The 14,254-nt window shown below is 35.6% G+C and overlaps 1 protein-coding gene across 3 annotated transcripts in view; it reads left to right on the forward strand.

The window, feature by feature from the left end:
• GABRB1 (gamma-aminobutyric acid type A receptor subunit beta1) overlaps positions 1-14,254 on the forward strand; it is a 449,690-nt gene that overhangs the window by 193,804 nt on the left and 241,632 nt on the right. The window lies entirely within an intron of this gene.

The following is a 14,254-nucleotide window of genomic DNA, read 5'->3' on the forward strand; positions in this document are numbered from 1 at the left end:
ATCAATATCCAAAACATTTCCTTACAAGTGAAAGAGTGTACACCATAAAGGTCGCAACAAAAGACACAGCCACAAAGTTTGGTAGTATGAACCAGCCTCCGAGCAACCTCTCAAACTAAGTGAGGAATGATTTTACTAAATCCAAAAGGGTGAGGGATCTCAATCTGACATGCACAATAATAATACACTATACCACTATAATATAATGCACAATTCTTTATTCGGATGCAATATGCTATCTACTTCTATCACATCAATGTTGCCACAGCCTGGTAACCGAATAAATAAAGTGTATTATTGAGTCAACTGCAGTCCACACATGATCATGCACAATTAATAGCCAGTCTCATACAAATTTCAGATACTAATTTTAGCGTAAGGTACTTATCTGAATGCAGTTATAGTACGAATTTGATGATAAATGGTATTGCTCACTTACAGAGATCTTTAGGCACTTAACAGCATTTTCATTATTTTTTTTGTTTTTTTGTTCTGTTCACATTATGGTGGTACTCAGATTCTTATATATAAAAAAATAAAAAAGTGAAAAATACCTATTCAACTGACCTGTAATCTAGCGCTAGAACAGTCTGCTCTCTTCAGCCCCTATACCTTCTGTAAATTCATCAGTTTGGTGATTTTTTTTTTTTTTTATCTTATCAAATGCTTCTTATGCAGAACTATTGGAGACACAAGGTGCATGTGCAGCAGTTGCCAATGCGCCACCAAAGAAGTAATTCTCATAGAGAAGCATTGAATTTAACTCTTCTCAATGAGTAGCAAAGGGAGGGCCTAATGTCATCATGTGGTGCGTGACAATGCCGAACATGACGTTATTCAAAAATCAAAGTTCTTAAGAAGAAGTGGTGTTCGTAGACAGATGTAAACATTGCTGTTTTGTAGTTGATTTACATTGTCAGATTGAAGGGATAGCATTAGACTTATTCATGGTGTGTAGAAAAATGTATTTCAGCCAAATTACCTCTGAAAAAATAAATAAATCAAATTGGAACGGCCAAATTTGGCCATATGCTAGTTCGGCTTGGCTGAAATTGGTTAACAAAGACTCTGGAAAGCAAATCTGACTAATCAAATATAACCAGTGGAGGGAAAATAGGAGTCTATATTTGCATAGTAATATATTCTATATTTATTTACTATATATATATATATGTTTTGATGCCCCTCATGTATTCCTCCTATTGTTCATTTCTCACTTAATCTGTGAATACAATAATCATTTAGTGACTGTTCACCAACCAGTTATCATTGTTTTTCCCATCAATCATCTCTTTTTTTTTATTTCTTTTTTTGCGTCACGGGTGGAAGTCAAAATCACAAATCAAAATGAACATGCCCGGCTATTGTGCATTTTTGTTTGGTACATGATTTGGCTACATGTAAACTCTGGGTTTGGGAATACAACCAACCATCTGATCAGATCAAATTCAGATGCACTGCAGTTTGGAAAAAAAACAAATCTCTAGTCTAGACAATGCACCAAAACCACTGCATTCAGATTCAGCAGTCTGTCAAACCTAGCTCTTTCCTTTCATATAAATGAATAACTTACTCTGATACAGGCTCATAGCATCAATCTCTTCCTATACAGAAAGCCATTTGATACATTCATTCTGATCTCACTGGCTACTTTAGTTAATTTTACTGACATTGACTGCATGAACAGTGGCTTTTTAACTTTATTACAATTAAGACTGCCTGATGTCCTATTTACGTGGCTTGCTCTTAGGGTCCTGATGCAATTAATGTGTCAAGTAAACAGCTAACCATGCACTAAGCCCGGTACTGTAAAAATGTTTTTATTTTTATTGGACTTTATATGATCTTTGCAAATACGGACTCTTATAGTTATGAAATGTCCCCTGTATTTTCAAACCATTTACCTGAGTAAAAAGGGGGCATTGTTTTGGTACAGCAATAAATCGGACATTTTAAAATTTAAGACCCATTTATGTGTATATTTCAAAGACCCTATATGTGAAATGTTTATATTTATATAACAAGTTTGCGTTGTGGAATATTCATTCCTGTTTTGTAGAAATTAAATGCATAGTTTAGGAACCTGTAATACACAAATGTGCATTATCCATATATAAAAAATCTGCTTCATACATCATCAGTTCAAGGGATAGCATGTTTACATAATTCTTCCATAATCCAGTTCAGCGATATACATGTATCACTCATTTTGTATTGTCGAGCTTTGGATTTCAATTCCCATTTCTGAGTCCTCACATCCATGCCAGTAAAAAAATAAAAAGAACAACTGTGACATCAAGGCATGGCCAGCAACTTTGAGTTAATACATCCGTACCTATTCTTCACATTGTGCAGATGATATAGGTTACACGTCAGGTGTGCATCATATTGCCACATCTCCGTTTCACACTGCATATCATTTCCTTTGTTACTCCAGCGATACTGACAAAGAACGATCCATCAGTAGGATAATTTATAGTAATGACACCTGGTTTCATTCAGTATCAAAACATACGTTTGATTCAATCCAACATCTGCACATCTTTCTACTCCTCTGACCAAAAGTGGAGTCCATGACCACGCTAGCACATGCTTTGCGGTATATTGATTTTTAGCTACAAGTTAGCTTATCTTGTGGCTCCTTTTTTGTGGCATTCCTAGACCTTGACTTGTTATATGGATTACGTTATGCCTATATCCTTTGAACAAATTTTGGTTCTGGATAGCCCCACCTTGCCGTTCACTTTCTCAACCTCACCTGGATCATGCCTCTCCAACCCTTCCACCTTCTCCCAGGCTACTGAACAAGAGGTGGCTGCGCTTATCCTTTCCTCTCACCCCACCACTTGCCCGCTAGATTCTGTCCCATCTCACCTTATCAGATCTCTCTCCCCTTGTCTTGTGTCTTCCATAACACACATCTTCAACTGCTCTCTCTCTTTTGGCATTGTCCCTGCTGACCTTAAACATGCCACTGTAGTACCTATCCTGAAAAAAATATCTCTTGACCCGTCCTCCCCCTCTATCGTCCCATATCCCTGCTCTCTTTTTCCTCAAAGCTTCTGGAAAGACTTGTCTTTACCTGTGTGTCTCACTTCCTCAATTCCAACTCTCTCCGTGACCCTCAATCACTTGGTCTCTGTGACTCTGTCCTCTTGTGGTTTTCCTCTTATCTCTCCCAACGCTCATTCAGTGTCTCCTTTTCTAATGATACCTCCTCCAATCTTTCTGTCTCAGTTAGAGTCCCCCAAAGCTCTGTCCTTGGTCCCCTTCTATTTTCTCTTTATACTGCCTCTCTTGGCAAACCTATTTCCTTTTTTTGGATTCCACTACCACCAGTACGCTGATGACACCCAGATATATCTCTCCTCCCGGACCTCTCTCCTGCCGTCTTGCAAAGCACCACTGCTTGCCTTTCTTCCATCTCTGACTGGATGTTCTCCCACTTTTTGAAACTCAATCTCTCTAAAACTGAGCTCCTTGTCTTTCCTCCTCTTTTGCTCTCACTTCAAGTTAGTAGTATCCACATAAGTCCATCCTTACAAGCCCAAAAGCTGTATAACCCCTCTACAGTCTGTAATAAATGCTGCCACCAGACTGATTTTCTTCTCTAGTCGGTCCTCTCACACCTCACCCCTCTGTCAGTTCTTACATTGGCTTCCTGTATCCTATAGGAGCCAATTCAAAGTGCTAACCCATACCTATAAAGCACTAAACAATTCTAGCCCCTCTTGTATCTCTTCACAGATCCATAGGTATGCCCCTTCTTGATCTCTCCGCTCTGCCCGTGACCTTCTCCTGTCCGCTGCTCGCACCCGTACGGCCAACTCACGCTTGCAGGACTTCTCGCAGGCTGCTCCCTTCCTATAGAATAGCCTTCCTACTGCCATCAGACTCTCCCCTAGTCTTCAATCATTTGAAGAAGTGCCTTAAAACCCCTCTCTTTAGGAAAGCTTATGGCCTCCCAGAGTAACCTCTACCTCACATACCTGTCTCCTAAAAGGCCTATTGAGAAATTACAGTAATACATGAACAAACACATCTACAGTAACTGCATAAATAAGCAAACTCTACTTCTATATATTAGGGGAAAAAACACATCAGGAGGTAAAGAAAGTGCAAAAAATGTAATCGATATTGTTAATGAATGAATGCCAGGTCTCTTTAGAATCTACCAAAATGTAGTTCTCCTTAGGTCTGATGTCCAGGGGAAAGGTGTTGCAGAGAGATGCACCGTGCCCGGATGAGGACCAACCCCCTCTTTCTGTCTGAATTTCTTAAATCCCTTGACCCTGGTACATGATGCCATTGAGGTCTTAATGTGATTAGAGATTACATTAATTACACGCACTCATATAGTTATTGTGAACTGCTATGGTCTCCAACAATGTTCCTTAAGTGGGTGCATGAATTATAACTGTAAATATATAATATATAATATATAAACTGTAAATATATAATATATAACTTAAAATTGTCCACTAGTCATTGGGGAGGGAGAATTCGCTCCTGGTCAGTGTAGCATGGACCCTCCAGGCTTGCAGCGGTGAGTAACTTTTATTCCTGTCTACTAGAAAAGGACGTGAAATTTTGAGCACTAATAATATCATTATAATAAATTCTATTATGATTTATATACTATTATTTCCTCAATGCATATCAGATGCTTAGTGCAAGCTTTTTGGTTAAGTGGAATAGGCGGCTAATTAGCTAATTTTATACTAATAATGAATCAGGTAGCTATGTCCCCAGAATTTACATACTGTTTGCAAAACATGTGTCTAGCACTTCCTATGCACTAATCTTGGCTTCACTCTGTGTTTGAAAGTGACTTGTGGCAACCAGACATTACATCATTTCAAAAGTGGTGATGGTACAGTCTCACTCTGTTAAATAGAATGCTGTTTATGAATTTAAAATTCATGTGAAATTACACATTTTAGCAAAGGTATAGTTCTGCTTAAACACATATGACATAAGTAACTCACAGAAAAAGAAACAAAAAAATTACTAACAAAAAGTAGAAAGTTATTCTCAATATGATCAGGCAAAAATAAGAAAATTACTCAATGTGAAAATTGTTTTTAAACACTACTACTGAGAATTACACAGATATGCTAGGGCATGCTATGTTAGAATTCGCTAAATGGGAGAAATGGTTTTACAAATCATTTCACCACGGTTTTCTAGAGCAAATTTCATTTTATACCTACTCGGCAAAATTAAATGCAGTTTCTATTTTCATTGCATTTGGGAAATGTTGGCAATCTGAAAGGATTTCTCTAGATTGGTGGTTTATAACCCTTAAGTGAGTCCACATTCTATTTTAGGGACAATGATTTATGGACATTGGATACCAGGCAAATTTATTCCTCAAAAACCAGCAAACTTACTACCACAGCAGACTTCCTTATTGCACGGGAGACCCCTTTGACACAGTTTTTTTGCTAAATGTATTTTAAGATGAATTATTGTATATTTGAAGACGGTTTTATTTTGGGTCATTGAGCTAATGCCATTATGCATGTCCCTTCCAAAACATTAAGAGTAGTTACGATTGTTCTAATTCAAGTTCATAAAAATAAAATATAATTTATAAAAAAGTTTAAATATTGAACTTTTGTTCTAGGTAAGATGCAAATGCCAGACTAAGGGGGAGAGGGTTTATTTTTTTTATTTTTTATTTTTTTGAGGGGGGGTCTTTTATTGGGAGTGATTTCACTTTAACCTTTGTTTTAAATGGAAGAACACACCAATTAATTACAATACAGTTTTGATTTAAAATGTGCCAGCATAATGTTTGATTATAACAATCAAGGGATTATCTAAATTGCTCCAAATTTAGCTCTTTTTCCCCTGTGCTGCACTTTTAAATAACCCCCACTGTGTATCAGGGAATACAACATACTTCCATATTTAAATTGTGCTTTCATTTCTTCCTGGAACATAATTTCCATTCCTCTATAGGTTTTCAATGACATGCATTGCTCTTCTCTGAAATAACTTGTCAATATAGATAACAACACTCATGGGAGCTACATAATTAGGTGAAAAAACTGTCACCTAACTTGTTGTACAAGATGAGCAATAATGTGTTACCATGTCTAAGTCCCATAATTATTTTCATTTTTTTTCTTGTCTCAGGACTTGTATATTTCTGTGTGTGTGTATGTGTGTTATATATATTATGTATTTATTTATTTTCTGACTATGCTTTGGTGATTCCAATGACTATTTTATCTCTACTGTAATGTTTATTTAATTATAGGAAAATGTTAAATATCTCTTGATGTTTGCTGTGCGACTGGACTATCAGGTGAATGTGAGAAAGAATGTCATGATATCACCCTATGGTTTCCTCAAAATGTGCATCCTAAGAGGTTTTGATGAGGCAGCTGTAATCGTTACAAAGCCAAGTAGAAAAAACAGGAAACAATTCTCCATAGTACTTGGAGAAGTAAAAAGACATTTTAAAGTACTTTTTCTTAAACTATTGTGTCACTTTGAAAATAGCCCACTGTGGTTCATGGCTTATAATCCAACTTCCAATAAAGAGCTTTGTAGTCAATTATGCAGTCAATTAAGGAAAAAGCCACTAAAGCAAATTATGTTCAATTGTGTCAAATTCACATCTTGCTTAGTTTCATTAGCATGGCATAGGCATATTAAATTTGCAAATTCATTCTGTCAGAGTTGCTTATGAAGTTAATTGAATATTGTAAATGGTACCATTTTGTGATTGAAAATGATGGACAGAGAATATTTGGAATGAATGTGGACTGAATGCATTAAGTTGAATATCAAACGTCCATCCATCTAAAATAATGCTGTTTAAAACCATTATCCAATTTCTTTCCATTTTCTTAGTTAAATAGTTACTACTATTGTAGTAGAATAACGGTGTGGCTTGTTTAATATGTTAGCATAAAAAAATGCTAGATATTTTAGCATATACATCTGATTTATTAAGAAATATTAATGTAGAGCAGGGTTGGTTAACATTGGTACTTTATAATTATGTGGACTACATGCATAGTTTGATAGATGTAGTGCCCTAACACATACAGAAACGGTGTGGAAAGTTAATATGTATGAGTTACATATAGCTACATAGTAATATAGATTAAAAAAAGAAATCAGAATCTTAAATCAATGAAGTTGTGGATATTGAGCATCTATTTTTAACTCATATGATGAAACAAATAAATGCACATATTGGTTGTATGCGGGCTTTACTTTTATTAAAAAGGCTTATCCTTTCTTACCGTATTTATCGAATATTGAACTTTCTTTTCCCTTGAGCTTATGTTTTATGTAAATTAAAATATTTCAACGGTGAAAAGGTCCATTGGTTTAGTAAAAGTTCTGTGTGAGGTTTCTCATATATGTATATGAGAATAAATATATTCATTTTTACAGATGAAACTCCCAGTTTTTACAGATGAAACTCCCAAGATATCAACGTCTAGTAAGAAGAATAGCAAGACATTAATTATGCCTTAATCTTTTTGTCCTTTTTTTTTTGTCTTTTTTTTTTTCACTTTTTGAGGATTATGTTTTGATAATTTTATTTTTTTCCCCCTATTTTTCTTTTTTTTCTTTTTGTAATAATTAAACCTAATATCATCTAAGTCATTATATGAGTATCATTCCTTATATTTATGCCTTTAATAGATACTAAGCTGTAAATATGTATTTGTGTTTCTTTCTTTCTTTCTTTCTGGATTTTACAAAGGTTTTTTTTTTTTCTGTAGAGTAGAATATAGTAAATATATAGAAGGATGATATGGAGCATCCAGGCATGCCAGCCTAGATCAAGCACAAAATAATCCTTAGGCAAAACTAAACATCTTGGCTGTACCAGTAGGAAGGTGACTATGATCTTGACAAATGTTTACAAACAAACACTGTTTTTGTCATGTCATTTTTAAAGGCACACAAATCACCTTTATGCAAAATAAATTTTACTGTTTCTGGTTTGCTGTCTGTTGGTTGTTGATTACAATTAGATGCACAGAATTAAAAATGTTAAGGTAATTGGTATGTGCTCTGATTCACTGGGACCATATTGCCCTATCCATATGGAGGCAAACCAGGCAGAAAAGCTGTCCAAATGTTTTATAGTTTTGTAGTAACTTCCTTCCCACGGAGTAAAATAGTATCTTCCTTAGAACAGACTTTAGTAGTTTGCTGTTCAGCAACCTCTCTGGGAGGTAGAGGAAAGGTGCCCTGTGAAGCACATTTGGCCTTGAGAGTAATATAATGACAAGTGGGCATCTATAGAACATCTAAATGCCATTCCTTCTTGATTTCCCCAGGATTCAGTAATGGAACTTCACCCAACATTTCACCTAAGGAAGACAGCAGAATAACTCGTAAATAGTCATGTCCACTGTGTGTGATTTCACTCTAATGTTCATAGCTTTCTGCAAAGAGTCAGGTCCTACCTAACTTCAAAACACACTGATGTGGCAATCAGTGTGTTTGGAAATACTCTGGTTAGTCACTGGCACGCAGAGTTAACACTTTCTTATCTTGTGTTTTTTTTTTGTATAATTGAGATATAACTTAAAACTAAATTAACTCTATGCTATAATATCTAATACCTCGCTTTTTTAGTTTTATAAAAATTATTTCATTAACAGACATTTAATTGATATGTTATTCAAATCACGTTCATCAAAGTATACTAAATTCATTTTGCAGTTTAAAAGGCTGTTATTACACAAGACCCTTTAACAAATTGGTCTTGTTTATGTGTCGAACATTTTAGAAAAATAATAAAATAATACCAGAGGCATAGAAATGAAATGAGTCTTGTTCTTCAGGATTTATGATATGAAGCGTGCAGGTGACTGTCAAAATGCAGATTATGAGAAGCAGCAAAGCATGTCAATTAACATGTATTAGGGATTAAAGAACAGTAATGCTTGAACAGGCCTGGATTTACATCTCAGGCCTACAAGCAAATAGCATGCTAAATAATCCGCCCCTTCCAAAAAATAAGTGGACTGCATGACAATCTAAGCATTAAAATAGAATTTGAGAAAGCCGATGATAGTAACAAATGATTTGTGTAGAGATGCATCTTCAGAGAATTAGAATCAGAAGCATAGCTGACTGGGAGACTCTTTCCATTTTATCTGTGTTGGCCTCAAATTTGAAATTAACCTTAAATGCAGACTGAATTCTCACTTTAGCGTACTAGTCTTCAGGTGCATGAATAATTGTATTTCTAATATGTCTGATATAGGGAGAAAGACTGTATTTTTAAACAGTGTATTTAAATCCTGTTCTGTTCTACACTTTATATAGTTCATATATATATATATATATATATATATATATATATATATGTGTGTGTGTGTAGTTTATAGCTGCATGCATCATGTGTATGAATGCACGTATGTAGTTAGTAGATGTATATATTGTGTGAATGCATGTGTGTGCTCTTTGAATGCATGCACTGGATGTAGTCTGTGCATTGCATATACGTAATGTACAAATGCACGTGCCATTTATTTTACGCTCGTGTACAGAACTTCTTCACATTTTGGCTTTTTTTTTTAATATCCTGGCCTGCAGCATACTGTACTTTTGATGAAGTTTAGAAAGAAATGTAGTTGTGATCTGGATGCACCTGCAAAATTCTTAGAATATTTGACCAAGGGTCATGGGAAGCATTAAGTGTTCAACAGTCTTCCATGCAGCAGTGTTTTGGCGTTTTTGGTTTTTATCTTTTTATAATAATGTTTTTCATCATAGCTAAAGCAATTTGGAACAAAATGCTTCAGTCAAAAGCGCATCTCTTATTGTGCAACATCATGGGAAACCATTGATGGCACAGGATTGATGAGGAATCCATGGACCTTTTTTGTCAATACAGAAGCCTCATATTTGCAGCAAATAAAGGACAATTCAGAGCAAAGTGTTTTGTCTATAAGAGGGATCAAATTCCATTTGCTCATTATTTACAATTAAAAAATTCAATCTGGCAAGTAGAAATACTCCTCTGACGAGTAGAAATTCACCCCTGTTTTTTTATAAATTTTGAGTCTGGTCTATAATATTCTGTTTTGTTAAAAAAAAAAAAAAAAAGTGGGGGAAAGGGTAAATCTACTCTGGCATGTCTCATTAAAACATGATGGCTATTATAGATATCGCATTCAACGATAGTGGATGAATTATGCAAGAGCTGAGGCATCTTAACTCATGTTAATAAAATTAAGGGCACATTGCCACAGCTCTCTTTCGTATGTGAAATTGGCATCTGTGTTATATTCTGGTAATACCCACGTAAAATCACAACATCCTAATTTCATAAGGACGCAAAGATTACCCAATCTGTACTGTTAATTCCTGCTGTAAGGACTGGAAGTGACAACTCTCCGGGTTATATACTCAAGTGAGAAATGTCTGAAATTTTCACAGGGTTATTTACCACAGTGAGAATTCAAAGTATATTCAAATTTAAGGCCAGAGTAGGCAAAGTGAATTTTTCCAATTCAGCCATTTTGAACTTATATTTGAAATTCACTCTGAATGCCATTGGCTTTTTACTCTAGTGAATAAGCCCTGACAATGAATTCAAAGTGAATTTAAATGTATGGCTAAAATAGCCAAACTAGCATTAGTTCAACTACTGTGGCCTTGCATATAAAACTCAATATGAATTCCTGGCAATTCTCACTTAAGATAATAACCCAGTTTGAAAATTGCATATCTGTAGTGTATCTCCATTACATAGTCCTCAAGAAGACCTGCCTAGCCTGCCAACTGGCACAACTGTCACTGCTTTTCAATGTAGTTGGGCTTCAACTATATTAAAGTATACATTTAGAAAATATACAGAAACATTACATTATTTTGTTTTTCTGTATCTTTTTGTGCCTTGGGAAGTCTTTTTTTTTTTTTCTTTTTTTTAAACCATAGACTCATAGCTACCATTTATGTATTGTCAGTTGTATATATTCTATTTAATAAACATAATTTTACTATACTTTTTTTTTTATACTTCATGAAAACACAAAGCCGACAATAAAATTACAGCTTTGATTTGTAATAGATCACTTAGCTTTTTTTTGTCCTTTTTTTTTCTCCATGCAGCTTTCATTGTCCGCTTTCTCTAAAATGCAGCCCTTCATGTATTGCGGCAGTAAAGAGCATTATAAACACAAGTCCGGTAATTTTACAGATAGCTCAATAGAGAGATACATAGAAAGGCCCACAGAAAGATTGATACAATTCATAGTGTGGAATTTTGCCATTTATAGGAAGGCATTACTAATCCTTAGAGCAGACAACAAGCTAATACTTTTCATTACACTGAAACATATAAAAAAAATCCTTTTTGTAATATATTTGTTATTGTTTTATTTTTTGTTACATGTGTCCGTTTTAGGTTTTTTCATTTAGTTTTTATTAATGAGTCAATTTGGTAGTGGGGAAGTTTGACACATTGGTAGGCTAAAGTCTGCTATTTTATTGATGGAATGTTAAATTAAAATACTTCAGTTAATCCCATAATGTCTTGTAACAGCCATAAGAACCCTACTACATGGCCGGTGGCATCTCAATTGTCTTTCCAATGTCACTTCCAATTATCTTCTCAACCTGAATGATAAATGAAAACAAGACCTTTTTTTCTCACTTATAAATAATGGTTTATATTGTTTTAGTATGTCCACAGTGCAGTGCAAACACGAACATGTGCTTGTATGCCACTTTAATGATGTTATACATGTCTTGTTATATACACTTTGCTTTTTCCTAAATATATATAATATAAAGCAGAAAAACTGTTTTTCTCTAAAGAAAACTTATGGATTTCTTTGATTTTTTTTTTATTTCAAGCTTAGACATTTTTGACATCTCTTCCCCAGAACTCTATTTTGTTGTAGTACTTGTTAAGTTTTGTTGTTGTTGTTGTTGTTGTTTTGTTTTTTGTTTTTAATAAATTTTTGGTTATTTAAAAAAAAAAAAAAAAAATAGCTGTAAAATACAGCCGTGCCATAATTTTTACTTACTCATATATATATGCACATAATAACAAAACACATAGAAACTCACCAGCACACATTTACACATAATAGCACATTCATATACATACAAACACAAGCACATTAACATGACAGACATGGACCCACATGCAGATACACAATAGAATGCATACTTGGACTAGTACGTATATGTAGGTATACACTAGCACCAATACAAATAAGGAACAATATTTGTAAACATGCACAGCTTGCTTTCTGAAGCAATATTTGCAATTAAAACAAAATGTGTTCTGCTATCAATTATCACATTTTTGCACATTTTTTCTTTTATATTGAATTACTGTTATCTCATTTCTAGAGATGTCCCAAATAGTTCGCCGGGAACTGTTCGCCGGCGAACATAGCTTGTTTGCGGTCGCCGCGGCAGGCTAACATATGCGATGTTCGGTCCGCCCCCTATTTGTCATGGAGGTGGGGGGGTCTGAGGGGGTCTGGGAGGGAGGGTCTGCTGCTGATTGACTGGAATGTGTCTGCTGACTGTGAGGTACAGGGTCAAAGTTTACTCAATGATGACAAATAGGGGGCGGACCGAACATCGCATATGTTCGCCCGCCGCGGTGACCGCGAACAAGCTATGTTCGCTGGCGAATAGTTCCCGGCGAACTGTTCGGGACATCTCTACTCATTACTGATGCCAAATTAAAATTTGTGTGTACTAATGATACAATAATGTGTAAATGTTTACTTCAATTGTTTACATTTTCAAGGGATTATTCACAAAAGAAAAAAAATGGAAGTGCACTGAAAACTGAACAGCTAACTTCAAATACAATTGCCTTCTCAATGACAATATATTTTTGTCAGTACATAAAGTTCCATATGTAACATTCAGAAAAAAATGTAGGCCTTGTCTTTTCAGTGTTCATTATTCAACTCTTGCTTTTCTTATCTTCATAACATAGTTTTAAAGTTAATCAACCCTGGCCTTGCTTATCTTCATAATGCAATTTCAAAGTCTTAAGCAATTATGTTTTGACCAGATGCTCCATGTTGCTGCATGCAAAGTGCAATAAAATAGTCAATATATCTATCAGCTTTTCCGCTATGCTATGGGCAGCATGCGAAAGATAAAGTCATGTTAGAATAAAAAGAGTGTTAAAGGGACACAGCTAATTGCGGTAGTCTGGGTGCTGTGACTCTTTTACACTTAGTGCTGTAATGTACCAGACAGCCACTGGGGACGCTTCCAAAATTCAAATGGACTCTTGGTCCGTTATCTGATCCTGGAGGTCCTCGCGGACCTCCAGCATCAGATTTTCCCCATAGGAAAGCATTGAATAATGCTTTCAGATGGGGAGGTCCACTGCCACGCATGCGGTCTCCCCCGACGGCTGAAATTGGCGGGGAAGAAGTGTGGGTGGAGCCTGTCCCAGCACCGAGGAACATTGGTGCTGGATTCAGGTAAGTAGCTGAAGGGATTTAAACCCCTTCAGCCCCGCAGGAGGTGGATTGCCAGGGCTGGGAGGACCTATTAAACCTATAGTGCCAGGAAAACAGGCTTGTTTTCCTGGCACCATAGGATCCCTTTAAGCGAGCAGTCTCTGAAAATTAACACAATCTCACTTCCAGGAGAACCAAACGAAAACTGATGAACCTATAAAGTGCCTTCGAGTCCTCTAAACAGAATAACATGCCCTATCACAACTATATTACACTTCAAAATTACATTTGCTCTGTCTACCCTAACATCACTAATTAAACAATTCACTGCTCACAGTTAACAGTAGAAAAGATTCCGCTATAACTCCCTGTGTTGACAAACATGTCCATACTGACAAACATGTCCATCAATGGCAATATAAAAATACTTAAATTCCACTCCTCCCATATAAGTGCTTGTAGGCAATTGACAGAACTGTTTAGCCCTGGATAGAAGTGTATTGCATTAAAAAAATATTTACGTTTGTATGGTTTAGGAAAAAACGTTTTAAAGCATTCAGATATATTGTATGATAAAAATCCTTATGAGCAAGGTACCCTCTCAAATACTCTCAATTCACTGGAAATGTGTGCTTGTAAAACAAGCAAGCGTCTACAGTATAGGTGCCTAGGTATGAGCAGCATTTTTAATCAAACGTACATAATATTCATGGTGGGTGCAGGGAGACTAACTAAGTGAACTAGAGTCTCTACTACTTAATTACCATATAAGAGCTTGTTGGGTGGGAGAAAAACATTTTCAATCTGTGGAGCAA

This window comes from Pelobates fuscus, chromosome 6, assembly GCF_036172605.1.
Source record: "Pelobates fuscus isolate aPelFus1 chromosome 6, aPelFus1.pri, whole genome shotgun sequence".
Taxonomy (NCBI): Eukaryota; Metazoa; Chordata; class Amphibia; order Anura; family Pelobatidae; genus Pelobates; species Pelobates fuscus.